Source organism: Rhinolophus sinicus, linkage group LG06 (assembly GCF_036562045.2).
Source record: "Rhinolophus sinicus isolate RSC01 linkage group LG06, ASM3656204v1, whole genome shotgun sequence".
In the NCBI taxonomy this organism is placed as follows: domain Eukaryota; kingdom Metazoa; phylum Chordata; class Mammalia; order Chiroptera; family Rhinolophidae; genus Rhinolophus; species Rhinolophus sinicus.
Window position 1 is genome coordinate 58,671,553 of NC_133756.1, and position 18,111 is coordinate 58,689,663.

The 18,111-nt window shown below is 39.3% G+C and overlaps 1 long non-coding RNA gene across 2 annotated transcripts; it reads left to right on the plus strand.

Moving 5' to 3' along the window:
* The first annotated feature begins 1,710 nt into the window (after nucleotides 1-1,710).
* Nucleotides 1,711-17,785, plus strand: LOC141572395 (uncharacterized). 2 transcript variants are annotated; one of them, XR_012497758.1, is made up of 5 exons: nucleotides 1,711-1,822; nucleotides 2,179-2,302; nucleotides 11,284-11,350; nucleotides 12,061-12,232; nucleotides 17,350-17,785. It is a non-coding gene; the product is annotated as an uncharacterized LOC141572395 (long non-coding RNA). The 2 variants fall into 2 exon arrangements; XR_012497757.1 differs by lacking the exon at nucleotides 11,284-11,350.
* The last annotated feature ends 326 nt before the right edge of the window (nucleotides 17,786-18,111 follow it).

The following is an 18,111-nucleotide window of genomic DNA, read 5'->3' on the forward strand; positions in this document are numbered from 1 at the left end:
TACCCTGCCCTGGAAATTATGTGGCTCTCTCCACCCTTCTAAATTACACTGTCCTGATATACTTTATTTTCCCACTAAATATACAGAATGGATATATTAGTTGATAATATGGTCTGTGCTACTTTTAGCAGAACATGGTTCTGTTTTGTTTTGTTTTGTTTGTTTTGTTTTGTTTTCTAAGAATGGAACCAAGTTCTGGATCACACCACCTTTAGAAATAATGGCAGACATTGCTTCTTCCTTTGCAAAAATGTGGTACCCATCTTGTCTCATACAATACATAGTAGGACGCAGAAGCTGCAGCAATAGTCTATGTAATAATTTTGTAGAAATCAGAGCTGAAGAAGAGGTGCATTAATATTGCATTTGGATTTTACCCAAGATGTGTGTCTCCCTCCCTTTATGCCTTCATAAATATTGCAAAGCCTTAGACAGAGGAAAGAGTGACAGTGGAATCAGCTTCTGAGTTAAAAGCAATCACAATCCTTGGTATAAAAACAGCAACCTTAACATTGGTCATGATTTGGGTCTAGGTTGGCCTGCTAGGAAATCCACGGACATGAGAACCTTAGCTGGTCCTAACACTTACTTCCCATTGAAATGAAAGCATTCGATTTCTAAATGGTAGTTTCAAATACAGGCAATAATTTGTTTTCCAGCTGGTACAATTGTTTAATAAAATGCCTGCTGGGTCTTCAGAAGTAATATTCGCCTCTCCTCAGCAATAATGAAAATTACCCGGTCTTGGGGACCACTAACTCACTCTACACAAAATGTGTTCAACTTGAAGTGTAAGATTTTCAATGACAGTAATTTGCCATATGGAGAAATGAAAAAAATATTTCAGAGAGAGATAGTAAACTGAAGGAGAAAAAAAAAATCTTAACAGAAGGCTGAAGCCATTTCACTATTGTAATAATTATTCTTCTAATGTTTTAATCAAAGGAAGCAGCCAGTCTCTCTCCCCCCATCTATATTCAAACCACCACACTTTGTAGGTGTTAATCTCCATGCCTTCAGGCTGTTAGAAGGGAGCGGAAATTGGCAGTCCCTGAACTGCAGAAGCCTGTATGATAACAGTACCTGGCACTGCCCTTAATTATCTCAATTATGTTAATGTGTGTTGTTTGTCAACAGATAGAAAGAGATGAGACTGTGAAGCAGTTGTGGAGATTGGTTTTTAGATGTAGGCTTCAGCAGTGAAGGTTTCCTTTCTGTTATAATCGTTTTAAGGGATTTTATATTTATGAGAGGGAAAGAAGAAACTGAAAAGTCCCCCATCATCTCAGCTAGTATGTATTTTCTTAAAGTCATTGATCTAATATGGTTTCAGTGGGTTTTATTCTTCCTCATAAGGTGATGAAAAATATATAAATATATAAAACATGGAAATGAATAAATACAAATGTTATCCACACAGAATACAGGATGCATGCAATTTATTTTCCAGGAGCTAAACAATTAAATAATAAGATATAAAATCAGTAAACTTACTGTAAAATTGCACAGGAAAACATCTAGACTCTCAATGTACAAGAAAACAGTGTTACTTAGTATCTAAAGCCCTGAGACTAGCTGGTCTTTTTCAGAGACGTATAGGGAAGCTTGTAGAGAAAGAGTCCTGGTCCATTTTCCAGTTTTTTTTTGGCACAAACAGCCCCTGGAAACCAGTCTAGTCCATCCATCCAGAGAACACAGAAATGAATTTGACCAGTGGCGACTGAGTTATTCCTAGCCACTGATCAAACACTCTCAGGGTGTGTTCCCATATCGACAACAGAAGAGAGAAAGAAGAGTGTGTGCAGTTTTCCTAAAGCCACTGGTAGGAAATATGTGTGTTCTTTATTACCTATTCTGAATTCAAACTTTTCTATTTCCCAAGCCGCCAGGGCTGAGCACAGCCTCGTCACTGGAGGGAAAGGAAGCAAGCAGAGGCTCGCCTGAATCTCTACTAGGTTCTCATTTCAACATCCTGAGTGCGGCAGTCTCCTCCTTTGTTGAAACAATGCTAATCAGACTGGTTGGTTCTTACCAGCCCGCTCCCAAAGCCCTGCTTTGTAGCTTTTTGGAGAGGCCTAGAAGAGCGGGGAAGCAAAAAGGAGGCTGAGGAAGACTGACGTGTTACCCTTCTGCCAAAAGCATCGAAAGGTATTGACGTTTTCTTTCTGAATTCCACAGGGACCCTTTCAATCCATGACTCCCTTCTAAGATGTGTCTTCACGTAGCAGAGCATCTGAGTGGAGAGAAGGCTGGTCACTGTTTCAAGAACCTGGTTCTTCCACTGACTAGCTGAGGGATTTGGGTAAGTCATTATTTACTAGCTGAGGAATTTGAGTAAATAACATTTCTAGGCCAAATGCTTTACCTATAAAATTGAACTAACACAACATCCCCTTTATTGGGTTATTTGTAAAAATTAAATCCAACCATGTGAGAAAAAAATTGTAAGCTATCAAATGCTGTACAGATGTAATTTCTCCCCTTTTCTTTTTAAGGCAAATCCTGCTTCTAGATTCTGACAACTCCTATTTTCACTAAGGTGCTATGTCACCTTCACGGAGTGAATTTTATTCTCATGTACACAATGTCCAAGATTTTCTGTTGAAGAGCAACCTACCTGCTTGGCCATGTGTTAGAACTGAATTCCATGGAGAAAGAAAAAAGAATTTTCTCTTTGTAGTGAAAGAGTTTTTTGGTTATTTATTTTTTGAATGCTGATTGGAAATAAGGCCAAATCCAATACAAGTTTGAGCTTTTCTGCCCCCAAAGAATTTAGTGTGACATGTCCCTGATCCGAGAAACATTGACTGGGACGATGGGGCCTTTTTCTAACCGGAGTTAGCAGGAGAGATGGGGCAGGAGGGAACCTGTTGTCATAGGCCCTATCTGCTTGTCCCCTTTGCTACCCGGCAAGGGAACAGAGCCAGGGGTAGCTGTTCTCCTCCTAACAATATTTTAACTATTGTACGGTTGCCAGATACAGTACAGAATACCTAGTTAAATTTACATTTCAGATAAATAACGAATAAGTTTTTAGAATAAGTATGTCCCAGATATTACTACATCTGGTAATCCTAAACTGTTGCCTGAGGTCAGCGGAATGATCGAATCTTAGATTTTTTTAAAGAAGAACCATAGAGTCCTCTAATTCAATCTCCTCATTTTATGTATGAGAAAAAGGAGGCCTGGAGGGATGAAGCTACACACCCTCCTAAACAGCGGCAGAGCCAGTCCTAGAGTCACCCCAAAGAGCTGACCTATAGCAATTTTGCAACCGGTTTTTGTTTTTTTTTAAGTGATTGCACAGTACCCTCAATTTTTCTGAATACTTCTTCACATAATCCCAGGATACTACTGAGCTGAGATCAGTGGCTGCTCTTTTTACGCCAAAGCCTTGTGAGTTTGTGGCCAAGAGAAATAGAAAGCACTAACGGGTTAATTAATGACTATCTACGGCTACCTCTGCTGACCACAGGATGTAAGAACAGGAGGGGATTTTGGCAGAGGTCACTTATTTAACAGGATTTCCACCATGACTAACCTAAGATAATTAGGTCATCAAGCAAGGAAGGGGCAGATTAAAGAGGGGTAAATAAGGAGGCAGACCAGGACAAAACTTTTACCTCAGAACTCAAAACTGAAATATATATATATATTTGGTTATGGACTCATCCTTTGACCTTTAGCCTTTGACTTTGACCTACCTACAGACCAAGGGTGCCCTTGCCTCATTCCTGTACATAGCTGGTGTACATGTGGGGGCATCCAGCCATCACAAAGCTCCATTTCTTCTCTAAGAAGATTTGGGACTGGAAACTGTTTGGAAGCAGATATATCGACCTCAAGGTCAAAGCATACAGAAAAAAATTGCGCAGCATAATTAAAGCTGGATTTGATAAAAGCTGGAACGCTTGCTGTGTTTTAGGTGGATATAGAGGGAAAGAGATAGACTCAAAGGTTTCATTTTCGTGAATATAAACCAGTACCTTTTTCCTTTTCTTTTCAAATATTTTCACCTTGTCCTCTGAGACACTTGATACACACAGAACATTATAAAAAGAATGCTAGGAGACAAGCTTCGTCTCATCGCTTTTCGCCCCACACTTCAGAGCATGCCAAAACACTCTGATGCTGAAACTGGCCAAGTCTCAATGCCTGCAAAGTGTTTGGGAACTATTTATTGTACCCTCTTCTGTGACTCGCCTTTAACAGCACACACGGCCCAGCGAGGGACTTTCCCCTTGGTGTTCAGCAGTTAGCACCGAATCTCCTTGGCAAGGCTCTCGGTGACTGCACAATCTCACACCTGCCACACTGGAAAGTTCTGGAAATCAGGACTCTGTGCCAGACATTCCTGTGGAGCACTTCACTTCATCCAGTTCCTCATTCTTCCGGCCATGAGACGAGTAACCGATTTCTTGAACTTAGTGAAACAGTTTGCAGTGACAGTATGCAAAGAGCATATCCAAGAACTGAAGGGAATGCCAAGGCCCTTGGGTCCTAAACTGGCTCTCTCGCAGCCTCTCTTATTGCCTCCCTTTTGTATCACGCCTCACACTTTCCAAAGCGCCCCCACATCTGTTCCTCCTTTGTTCTTTATGATGGCTCTGTGAGACTGAGTGGGCAGATTCAGACCAAGGAACATGTTTGGAGGATTTACCATGTGCCAGGTTTTCTGCTAGGCATTTTCCATGTATTTTTAATCTCATGTGTTCCTGCTGGCAATCCTGCTGTGTGGGTAAAGGGAAGGTAGCAACCGTACTGATGAAGGACTTAGGAGGATCAGAGAGCGGAATGCTCCAGAGCTAAAAAGTGACCCTTTTTCTGCCCTACATATAATCTGTTTTGAATTCTGTGCCTTGGTTAAAATTCTTTCATTAACTACAGTGAGCCCAAGAAACAGCCATCTATCCAAGTGAATACTATCTAACAGTAAAAACAATGACCAGTAATTACAGCCACGACTTGTTAGGTGTGCCCATTCATGGCTCTTTATCCCTGGACAAGGATCTAGCCTGTAGCCAGCCCTTCAGGTGGATAATATTACTACACATTGAAGTTGGAGTTGGAGGGCTAGGTGCTTCTTATATGCTCACGGAACACTCTCAATCAGCTCTGTCGTATTGGATTAGTGAAAAACCGCTAATTGTTAAAATTCTCTTTACTTGGTACTTTACAAAAGTAATACAAGGTAAGGTATAACCTATATTAATACTGCAGTAACCTATATTAATACTGCATTAGTATACACATTTCTCCTTGATCATATAACCACACAAGTTTATACATATATTTATGAGTTTGCTGGCTTGTGTGTCACTGAAAGAGAAACATGCCTTTTCATGTTTGTAAAATATTTGTTTCCTTTCTCCTTCTCCTTCTCTCATCACATGTCATATATATGGGATAATATTACACGAGAAATAAAAAATGCATAAAAATTCCCATGGAGTGACTATATCATAATTCCTCTTTTGATCTCTTTGTTTCCAAATCTTTGCTACTATGAGCAACACTGTAATAAATACTATTGAATGTGTAGGAAAGAAAAAGAGAAAATAAACCTTTCCTCTACCCTCAAGTTCAGTTCCAGGGGCCTGCGAATGAAACAAAGACGAATTAACAAGAGAAAAAGTATATTACACATGCACACCGAAGTTTCATGGTAAAGAATGGAAAATCCAAACAAGTGGTTAGGTCCCAGGGCTTACATACCATTTTAACAGAGGGTGATAAAGTGTGGAGAAGTGATAAGATAAAGGAAAAGGTATCTGGGTTTTTAGGGGTGGTAAATTGTAGAAAGCTAGGTATATAGGGGGGATTAATGGAGACAATGGTCATTTTAGTAATATTCATTTATGCAGACTCAAGTTAGTGTTGTCTCCAGTGATAAGAGTCACCTCTTCTTCCTGCTACGGGAGAGGTTAGGAAGGATACCTTTACAAAGGAAATTTAGGCCTTTCTATGACACAGAAAGGGGGAGGGCAGAGAAGACCTCCTATGAATCTTCCAGCTCAAAATTATCCTCATGCCAACGTGGCATATTTTGGGGGGCATATTCAGCTCTCCTTCATATGTATGTTATTAAATACTATTTCTGTGGGATAAACTCCTGCATTGCTGAGTTAAAGTATATGTATACTTTATTTTGTATACATGTAGCCAGATTACTTTCCTAAAAGGTGGTAACAATAATTCACATTTCAGCCAGCTTTGTAAATCCGAGAGCACCCACATCCTGGCTGGCGTTTGTGTTTGTTAGTTTATTTTGTCAATCTAGTGGGTGTAAAGTGGCACCTCTTTGTTATTTTAATTTGCATTTTCCCCTCCCTACTGGGGAGGTTAAACATCTTTTCATAGGTTTATTAGCCATTTGGATTTGCTTTTCTTTGGTTCCTATAATCGTTTACTTGTTTTCTGTCTCCCTGGAGGTAACTCCGCCAGAGCAGTTACCATGTATGTCTCGTTATCCTGCTGGTTATTTCTGGTTCCTGAGATAGTTGCTGGCCGAGCGTAAAGGCTCAGTAAAGAGTCATTTAACGAAGCAGTGAATATCCTTCAACCCAGCAATTCTCCTCTCAGGAGTTATATTAAAAAAATAATAATGGCTGTGAAAGGCTTTATCTATAAAAATATTCATTATAGGATTGCTTATAATTAGAAATAAAATCGGTAATGACATTTGAGACAGAAAGAAAATAATAATGACTACAACAACTAACTTTTCTTTAGTAGATACTACTAAGTAGTATGTTACAATGTTTTCCATAAAGTATTCTGCTTAATTCTCACTTTGTATTAAGTTTAAAAAGGTGATTATAACACTGTATATACAATATAATCCTACTTGCTTTTTGTCAATGAAAAAAAACATCCAGCCTAAGAGAAAGCTTATAAGAGTTTATTTGAGCCAAACTGATGACAATTGCCAGGAAGCAAAGTCTCAACGGATTGAGAAAATGCTCCACAAAATGGCCATTTTGCAACTTATTTTATACATTAGAATCAAAGGAGGAGGGTTACATGAAATCCATTGGTGGTAGGTTGAGGAGGTGGTAGAAAGCAAAGTGGGGAAATCTCTGGGATCGGATAAAAAGCAAAATGGAGAGACAGACACTTCTTTTACATAGGTGGGTAAAGGATAGTTAATAGCATTTTACAGCACATAAAGGTGGTATTTGGGGAACAAAATAACAATGACAGATTTTGTAGTTTCCTGCTCTGGTGTGGTGGGTTGTGCCCCCTGGGGGGTCCGAAAAAAGGGATTACTCTACATTGCAAAAGGTATGTTATCTTTGATGCAAAAAGACAACAGACAGGCTCACTTAAGGTAAAGATTGACCTTTGTCAAGGAAGCTACAGGCCAAGAATGTGACTTCCCTCCATGGCCCACCTTAGTTAGGAATTTTTATGTTCACACCATCCTATGGGTTATTTTCAGTCTCCTGAGCTTGTCAGGTTTAACATGTGGCCCCTTTTCCATCCACATTTCCCCCTTTTGGTCATAAGTCAATCTGAAGGATGCATTGATGACCAACCTTTTGGTTGGATAGCGTGGTGCCACAGTGCTAGGAAGACTCACTCCTAGGAAATCTTAGTGTTAGCATTTGTCATGCTGAATGTTGGACCATTCTGGGTAGGGCATGACCATAACCTTAGAAGGCAGTCAAGGCCGAATTATTTATTTAAAAGAAAAGGTGAGCAAATGGGAGGCAGTCAGATCCTATATGTCTTTGTTAAGTATATCCTGGATCTTTTTTTTTATCTTTGAGCTATCAAGATCTGAGTTTATTTTTCTGTCTGTCTTATGTTGTTTTTTTTGCATCTAGTATAACATGTACAAACTAGGACCAAGAGCAATAGTATTAAACCAGTAACACTGATTAGGAGCAGAAAGTGTCCAATATTAGACAAATATGAGTCTGAGGGGAGCAAACATCCTAGCCAACCAAAGAACTCTTTACATGCATTATCATAATTATTTATTAAACTAATAATATGTTTTCCTCCCTCATCTACTGCTATTTGTACCTTATGATAAGTTTGGCCAGATGAATGAAGACTCTCTATTACCTTATGATCTAGAAGTTCTAATTTTTCTTTTGGCCTACTAGTTTCCGTAGAAAGGACTTCATGGGGAGGATTAAGTTCAATTTCCCAATGCATTGGATTTTCGGTATCAATATTATCATGGGTTTTATTAACCTCAGGCCAAGTTAATTTGTATTATACTATATTCCTATAGTATTTCCTGTAAACCTGGTATCACTACAATAGAAATCAGTTAGCATGACAGAAGAATTTTCTAATCCTTCCCCCAAAAAATGTCCCCTCCCCATATACCATATATTGTTATTTGTTGAGGTGGATACGATGTGCCAGGATTGGGTAAATTCAGAATTCCAGTTTGATTGGGGACATAACCATTTACATTTTTGATGTAATATGGCCAGTCTACTTTACATTGGAAACAATCAAGTGTCATCTATCAGTCTGATTTCTGTTAGTTGTATAACTGGGAACTGTAACTTTAAGGTTTAATAGGGGCTAAGGCTGTAAGAATATAATGGTGTAAATTATAATTACTACCTAAAAATTTCTAGAGGCCAGGAGGACAGTAAGAGTTTCATAAATAAATTTTCTGTGCCTCATCAGCCATTATAGAGGGTCATTTAAAAAAAAAAAAAAAAAATATATATATATATATATATATATATATATATATATATATATATATCCATCCACCTCAGCTTCTATCTGAATTAATATAATTAGTAGTCTATGTTGAGTTAGGGGGTAAGCATAATTGGGTTCTCATATAAAATTCCTTTCTTAATATTTCTTTTTCACTAACCTACAGCTTTACTCATCCTTCTCAGTTTGTCTCCTTTTCCCCATGCAGAAATAATCAACTTACTACGACAAACTACTTTCTTTTAACTTCTCTCAAAAATACACACATCCCTTTTCTGTCCACAACATGTATATAAAAACCAAATAAAATCCTACAATAAAGAATACATCTGATAAATACCCAATGAAACAGCTCACTGGCCATCTCATTTTTCCTAGATAACATATGTCCTGGGGCTTGTTTCCCCATGAATGAGGTACATTTGTCTCTTCAGTCTTTTAGGGTTGGCCCAAAGGGCCATTAATCATTCTGTCTGAAACTCAGAGAGAACCCTCTGGAAGCAGGGAGAGGTGTAACAAGCTCGTCCAGCCTTAGCAGCAGTGATGAAGGTGCCTAGCCACTAGGATGGAACCAGGCACAGACACAGAAGGAATGATGAAGAGGGTCATTTCTTGCCTCACTGGTTTGCACCAAGGTGAGGCCCCCACTCGCCCCACTCACACCCTCAGAGCAGTTCTTTCCCTGAATGTCGTATGACACAGAATGAGGTTTTTCTCTCAGTGGAAATCAAGACTAGAAACAAGAGAGCAGAGCTGAAATGCAGTACGGTAAGCAGTATAACATGAAAATAAAAATGATAATATAACACAGAGGAGGTTTCCCCTTAGCAACAAAAACACCTCCAAAACACACAAATCAATCAAAAATTAAAAAACCTACTCTGGTTCTCTCATGTGTTTCACCCCAAATCCACTTTCTGTGCAGCAGCAACCTCAGCAGAAGCTGCCACAAGCAACTCTCCCATCCCCTGCCTTCAGAAAACTCACGGGCTGATTCCATGTGTATGGATTTAAGCCATTTCTAAGGACCTTGTGGACATCAAGCAAAATGCAGGCCCAGTCCAGGGCGTCAAGGAAAGCTGTACTGAGACACAATGTGAATGCCACAAGGTCAATCCCTAAAGAATCAAAGCAAGAGTCTTAACATAAGTATGGAAACTGGTCAACTGTGTTGTCCTTCACAGAGCCTTGGTCAGGGAGGCTGCCATCCCTTCCTGCTGGGCACTTCTCTGACAGTTCACTGCCCGTGTGCCACTGGTCTCTTTGTGAATCAAGGGCAGGCATCAGTGAAAATCAGCTTGGGGGTTGGAGAGGTACTCATACATGTCCTTATTAATAGTATTAAAATAAATGCCCATTTCTCAAGAGACATGGGTCTGTCATAAACTAACAATAGTGCCCTGGCACAGGCAGTTACCTTCATTAAACCCAGGTTGTCACCTAGAGAAGGAGGGAGCAGAACCACCCTTTCTCCAGAAAGATCCCACTCGTTTTCCTGTGTGTTTATTTGTCTAAGCAAGCTGGCCCCTGTCCTCCCACACCTGACCCTAGAGTGGGGCTCACAGGCCTCTTCCTGAGTCCGGGCACAACATGAAGGAGACGTCATAAAGGGACGAGCGCCAGGAGTCAGTACTGGCTGAGGAGGCAGGAGGTGGGCCCAAAAGCAGCCAGCCAGCCCTGGAAAGTCTCCCTATACGTCCAGTCGTGGGGATATTTGTCAAAGCAGCTGCACCCAGCATATACACCATCCCTCAGTTGTTCTTGATGAAAACAGATGTTATGCAGAGCCAGTATGAGCTGATGATTCCATTTTCAGAAGCTTGGGAGCCCGGTGAATTCCCACTGGCAGCTTGAAATCAGCCAGAGTACTAAACCAAGGAGTCAGAGGACTCTCTTTTGGTTTGTTTGAAACCTGGTTGTTCAACCACAGCACACCATTTCTGGGGCCCCACCGGCAGTGAGTCCAGTGTGTTTGACCAGGGTGAGGCCTGGGTTCCCCTCCCAGCTTTCCTAGAAAACACTGGGCGAGCTCCTTCACCAGCCTGTGCCTCTGCTTCCTGTTGGATGTCATTATTCAAGCAGGATAATGATAGAAACTCTAAGAGGACTAAATGAGTTAATTTATTTAAAAAGCTAAGAATTGTGCCTGGCACAACGTAAGTAGTATCCATCATCACCCTCTTTTAATACCCGAGGGCACAGAATGCATTGAGAAGTACTGATAAAAAATAAATAAATAAGAAAAGCCCCAAACACTGACTGCTTATCAAACGTGGCTGGCTGTTCTAAGACATGTAGGTGCTAGCACTTTTCAAGGTGAGGTAAGAAAATGAGCAGAAACACAAAAACAAGGACTCACCAAATGGGTTAAGTGAGAGAAGAGGTAAGTGTAAAACTACACGACAAATATAGTGGCTTTATTAGTTGATTTCTTCGCCAACATACATCAGTAGGAATGGAAAGATGGGAAATCTTGGTAAGCTAACAGACTTTTAAAGTCCACCCGAGAAGCCAAATTCCTTCATAGCAATTATTTGGATGATGTTTTTGCTGTGTTTAGAAAAGTCTCCAAGAGCATTTAATTTGCAGATGCAGAAACCTCTGTAATTTCTCATCATTTGCACAAGCCGCTGCTGGAACCAAGTACTACTGTGAGGTAAGGAGCTATCAGTAAATATCCGGCTTCTCTTACCACATGAGGACAGCTCTATTTTGTCCAAGGCTTCACTCACACAGGCAGTCCCAGGCAAATATTCTCAGTTGGATTTCTGTTTCCCGCTTTACTTCCTAGTGCACTCGGCCCCCTGCCTTCTTTTGGACTTCATCATTTTAGGGACAGACTTTGCCAAAAGCTCATTCGTCTCAGGAAGAAAATAAAAATAGATGCACTTCAAAAATGATCCAAGTGTTGCTATGTTTCTGATTTTTGAATCCCCCCAGCCATTTTGTAGGAAATTCCTGCAGCTTGAAATAATCACCTGAATCTCCTGAGAGGCTTTAAATCATGTTAGACAATTAAACAGATTCCTGGCATAATTAAGGCCAGCTGTGTGTGTGGGTAGCATGTAAGCACCCAGTGAAGCCAGAGGTAGTCATCAAAGGTCATGGGGCAGGTGCAAGCGGCATCTTCCCCCCCCCCCCATCCCCTGTCTCTGAGAAGAGACCACACCTCCATGTTGCTTTGATATCCCCGTGACTTCTTGTCAGCATGATGCTTCAGGCACAGTTTTGTTGAGAAATGCCTTTTGTGCTGACAGGACCACGTGGGCTTTGACCTCAACCTTGTTTTCTCCTCTTTAATATATTAGAAGAAAACAGAGCTAGAGGACCTTACTCCAAAGCATACACTTTCTTTTCCATGATTAGCTATAGTATGGCGTGTGCCTGAGAACTCAGACAGGGGTGCTACTATAATGGGACAATCCTGGCAACAAGGACCATAAAGGAGTGTTTGGCCCTGAGCATCCACATCTGTCTGGATAGCGTTCCTTTGACGCACTGAAAGGGTGACAAAAAAGAAGCATCATGATGCATGTAGGTAAGAAGAATCCTTTGGCCTCAAACACATATTGTGACTATAGCTCTGTGTCCCTGAAAAACACATGCATATAGAAGCAAAGGTAGACTTTGTATGCCAGTGTCAGATGGACAGAATGGAATGGTGGCAATGCAGACACCTTATACATTAACTTGTAAGTAGACTTGTTACAGAAAAGGATTTGGGCAGCTTGCAAAAATATGTAAAATCTAAGACAAGTTGTTTTGGGTTTTCTCTTAATCGTGGTAAAATACACATAAGATAAATTTACCCTCTTAACCATTTTTAAACTCTGAAATTATGAACAACTCTCATTAACAAGTTTATTATTATTATTATTATTATTACTATTAGTTCCAGGTGTACAAAACAATGTAATAGTTAAACAAGTTGTTTGTAATAACAAGTTTGTGTATTACTTTGTGAAAATAAAAAGTACTTTAAAAATTAAGAACACTGAAGAAAGAAATTGAAGAGAACACAGATTAATGGAAGAATATACAGTGCTCATGAGTTGAAAGGATTAGTATCATTAAAATGTCCATACTACCTGAAGAAATCCACAGATTCAGTGCAATCCTTATGAAAATACCAATGACACTCTTCTCAGAACTAGAAAAAAAAATCCTAAAATTTCTATCAAACATAAAAAACCACAAATAGCCAAAGCAATCTTGAGAAGGAAGAATAAAATTGGAGTTATCATACTCCCTGATTTTAAGTTATATTACAAAGCTATAATAATCAAAACAGCATGGTACAGGCACAAAATTAGACACACAGATCAATGAAAAAGAACAGAGAGCCCAGAAATAAATCTTTGGTTGTATGATCAATTAATCTATGACAAAGAAGGCAAGAATATACAATGGAGAAATGACAGTATCATCAATAAGTAGTGTTGGGAAAACTGAAGAAATACAAAAAAAAAAAAAAAAAAAAAAGAAACTGGACCACTCTTTTACTCCATGTACAAAAATAAACTCAAAATGGATTAAAGACTTAAATGAAAGACTTGAAAATAAAACTCCTAGAAGAAAATATATGTAGTAAACTCTTTGACATCAGTCTTAGTAATATCTTTTTGGATATGTCCCCTCCAGCAAGGGAAACACAAGTAAAAATAAACAAATGGGATTACATCAAACTAAAACTAAGCATCGTCTGCATAGCAAAGCAAATTATCAACAAAATGAAGACAACTTACTGAATGGGAGAAAATATTCACAAATGATACATCCAATAAGGGGTTAATATCCAAATATATATATATAAGGAACTCATACAACTAAATAACAACAACCAAAAAAAAAAAAATCTGATCAAAAAATGGACAAAGGACATGAGTAGACATTTCTCCAAAGAAGATATACAGATGGCCAACAGACATATGAAAAGATGCTCAATATCAGCAGGGAAATGTAAATCAAAACCACAATGAGATACTATCTCACACCTGTCAGAATGGCTATTATCAAAAAGTCAACAAATGACAACTGTTTGCAGGGATGTGAAGAAAGGGGAACCCTAGTGCACTGTTGGTAGGATTGTAACTTGGTTGGTGCAGCCACTATGAAAAACAGTATGAAGATTCCTGAAAAAATTAAAAATAGAACTACCACATGACCCAGCAATCCCACTTCTGGGTGTTTAGCCAAAGAAAACAAAAACACTAATTGAAAAAGATATATGAACCCTTATGTTTATTGCAGGATTACTTACAATGGAAGAAACCTAGGTGTTCATCAATAGATGAATGGATAGAGAAGATGTTTGTGATATATAGATATAGATATAGATAGATAGATATTACATATAATATCTATCTATTATTATCTATTATATATATAATAGATATATATTACATATATATGCCATAAAATGAATGAAATCTTGCCATTTGCAACAACATGGATGGAACTAGAGAGTATTATGCTAAATGAAATAAGTCACACAGAAAAAAGAGAAAGACAAATACTGTATGACTTCATTTATATGTGGAATCTAAAAACAATAAACAGAACAAAACAAAAACAGACTAATAGTAACAGAGATCAAACCGATGGTTGTCAGAGGAGAGAGGAGTGGGAGGATGGGTGAAAAAAGTGAAGGGGAATATAGTCAATATTCTGATAACTTTGCATGGTGACAGACTTAGTGTGATGATTACATCATAAGGTATATAAATGTTGAATCAGTATATTGTACACCTGAAATTAATATAATATTGTATACCAACTATAGTTAGATTTAGCTGTACACCTGAAACTAATATGAAATAATATTGAATGTCAACTATAACTTAAAAAATAGTCATGGGATATATAGTACAACATAGGGAACATAGTCAATAATATTGTAATAACGATGTACAGTGTCAGCTAGGTAATACACTTATTAATTATTAAAAGGTTATCACTTTGTAAATTATATAAATGTCTAATCACTATGTTGTTTTGTACACCTGAAACTAATAAGAAAAAGTGAAAGAAAATGTAAAAAAGGAAAAAGAGATAAAAGAACGAAAAAAACAAAAATAAATAAAAATAGAATGTTCCATATTTTTTTTAAAAAAAGCAAAATCTAATGACCTTTGGTATTTATTCAGGAAAGCTTTTAATGTGGAAACATTTTGCCTACCAACCTGACAGTTCCTCGTAACGGAATAAAAAAGGCCAGTAAGGGAATTGGAACAGAATTACACGAGGGAAGGCAACAGTTGGAAGAAGTCTGCAACTTAAGCATGTAAAGTACATGTGATAAGGTCCAGTATGCTGCAAAAGCCGGGCCACAAATTTCACTGGAGGCCCTCCAGCAGCCGATGTGAAGAGAGAAAGATAAGTAGCTAAAGGAATCAAATGTAAATCCACTGTGGCTCTCTTGAGACCAGCCAGGAAATGAGTTTCAGGAAAGGCAGTGACTGAAGGGCGTTGGCAAGAAGCGTCTGTGAGATTAAGACAAAAAAAAGGCTGGAGGTGAATGGAAATGGGATGAACCTAGGGCAGGAACTGAGAGAGTCTAAATGAAACTAGAGGATCTTTCTAGAGTTTACAGGGGGAAGGAGAACATTCAATTTGCTTAACTCAGGCTGGGGGTGAAGGATGAAGACAGATCACAAGATCCTAATTACAAAATGCAGAGCAGCAAACAGAGCTAAGTCAGGAGAGAATGCTGTCTCAATGTGGAAATGTTCCTCTCCAAAAAGGACCTACTTTATACCCAAGGATCTATCTATACCCAAGCCCATGGGCGTAAGGAGAAAACTCACCTTAAAATCTATTTCTAAGCTGAGCATTTAGAATCTATATCCCAATGGATAAGTTATATTTCCCTACTCCTCACCCCATAATACACATTGCATGCTAAAGTTTTCCAAGATTATATCCTAGAGAGGAAAATCCTTTGGATGCCGGCACGAGAATCTACGGGAAGAAAATAGAGAATTTCTGCTAAATTTCAGGCATAAACAGAAATGAAAATCTGTCTCTTGGGACTGATGACATGGATGGTGTGGAAGAGAGTTTTCTCAGATTCTCGAAAGCTGCTTTTAGAATTATGGAAGAGAAACAGTCAAATGTAGATGTTTCTGACAGCATCTCACAGCTTTACTTGGAAGAATTTTAGCAGTATTTTCTGAAATTTGGAGAGTTTTCAAGCATATTCTCTGGCTTTTCAAACAAAGCTCCATTCTGTATAACTAGAAAATCACTCATACTTTATAGAAAGGCTACCATTGCAGTTTGGCTGTAATAGGTGCTGGGGTGGGGTGGAAGGAGCCCTGGTAGGTTCCAGAATAAGTCCCATTATTTATTAACTATCAACACTGGGAAAATCACTTTAACACTCTGATCTTTAGTTTTCCATCTGTAACCTGAGGGTGATAATACTATCTTATGAAAACCATTGATGAAATGTACATCAAATAGGATGCAAGAAAGTGTTTAATTAGTTAAAGAATGTAATATTGAACTTCTAGCAATATGGCAGATGAACCTGATGTGGCCTGGATTCCTTCAGTTACAAAGATACCCAAATATTGGATAAAATCTAACATTTAAAAATGTAGAGGGAGAGCTGAATTTCAAGGAAAATACAGGAAGCCATCAGGTGCCAGAAATGAAAGAAATCAAAGCCAGAGGAGTGAGTATGAGTGGATGAGAAGCAGCCCCCAGGATTTTCACTGGGTTTCCAAAGTTCCCAGATGCAGAGCAGTGAGTTTCTAGTGGCCCTGAGATAAGAAGTAGAGCCTTTACCTTTAGACAGTGATGAGAAGATAACGTCCCATGAGAAGAGCTACCCCAGCGATTGGAAGGGGCTGTACTATTAGTCTGCTCAGGCTACCATAATGAAACACCACAGACTGGGTAGCTTAGAAGAAATTTATCTTCTCATAGATAGGCCTGGAGGCTGGACGTCCAAGATCAAGGTACCAGCAGATTTCGTTCCTCTCGAGGCCTCTCTTCCTGGTTTGCAGAGGCCACTGTCTCCCTGTGTTCTCACCCGCGTTTCCCTGGTGTCACTTCCTCTTCTTATAAGGACACCTGTGCTATGGGATCAGGACCCCACCCTTATGACCTCATTTAAGCTTAATCACCTCTTTAAAGGCCCTATATGTAAATACAATCGCATTCTAGGGGACTGGGTATTAGGTTTTTAACATAGAATTTGGGGAGATACAATTCAGTCCATAACAGGGGCTGACAAAACTCCACACAGGCTCAAAGCAGCAGTAAAAAAAAGCTTAAGAAAGCTTGCCATTTATCAGGGGCTTAGATGGGAAGGGGGAAAGACCACCAGTCCTATGGAAAATAAAACCCAAGCTTGTAATATATACAAGTGTGGGCTTTGAACCCATCTTGCCTGCATGGTGTGGGAGCTACTCACTGAGAAACTAATGTAAAATGCTGTTCCAGGGACACTGAAATGTCTAAAACCCCCACAGAAACTTAAAAAATCGGAGCAAAAATTTTCCAACTCAGGACATGTCATAGATTTTTTTTAAAATCGTGCTGAAAATTAATTTATTAAATAAAAAAGGAAATACGCGTACAAACTACAATGAGTGTCATCAAATGCAATATATCCTAATGGTTCTTAAAGTGTGTTTTCTATACCAGCAGGCTTCGCATCACCTGGGAACTTGTAGAATGCAAATTCTTGGTCTCCACCCAGACCTTCTGAATGAGGAACCCTGGGAGCGGAGCCCAAAAATCTGTGTTATAAAAAGCCCTCCATGCGATCCTGATGGCTGATGAAGTGTGAGAAGCTCTGCAATCGAGAATGAGCGTTCCAACAGCTGCAGAATATGACACTTCCAAGCAATAGCCTGTGCCCTCTCCCTAGAAGCCACTGGCTTACATTCATGCCATCGAACACATTATTCATTGCCTTTCTCTGTTGGCATACGTCCAAAGCCTGGGTCACTTCCCTTCATTCCTAAAAGACTTTCTCCCTAGCTCACTAACCCTCCCTGCTCTCTCCCCAGGGTTTAGCACATAATTGGTGCTCAGTATATTTTTACTGAATGAAAGAATAAACAAGAGCTTCATGTGCTATTGGGCTATGTTCTTTGAAAAAACCTGTAATCCTACATTTGATATTTAAGATAGGGGTGGTGGGCTGCTTTCTCCAACATGGCTAAATCTAGAAAGCATATCTATGAGGCAAAGAAAGCACCTTTGCAGAAGGATACTGTGTTAGTTTGCTAGCACTGCCATAACAAGTACCACAGACTAACTCGTTAAAATGACAGAAATGTATCGTTTCACCAATTTAGAGGCTGGGAGTCTGAGATCACGACGCAGGCAGGGTTGGTTCCCTCTGAGGGCTGTGAAAGAGAATCTGCTCCCTGCCTCTCCTAGTTTCTGGGACCTCAGGGC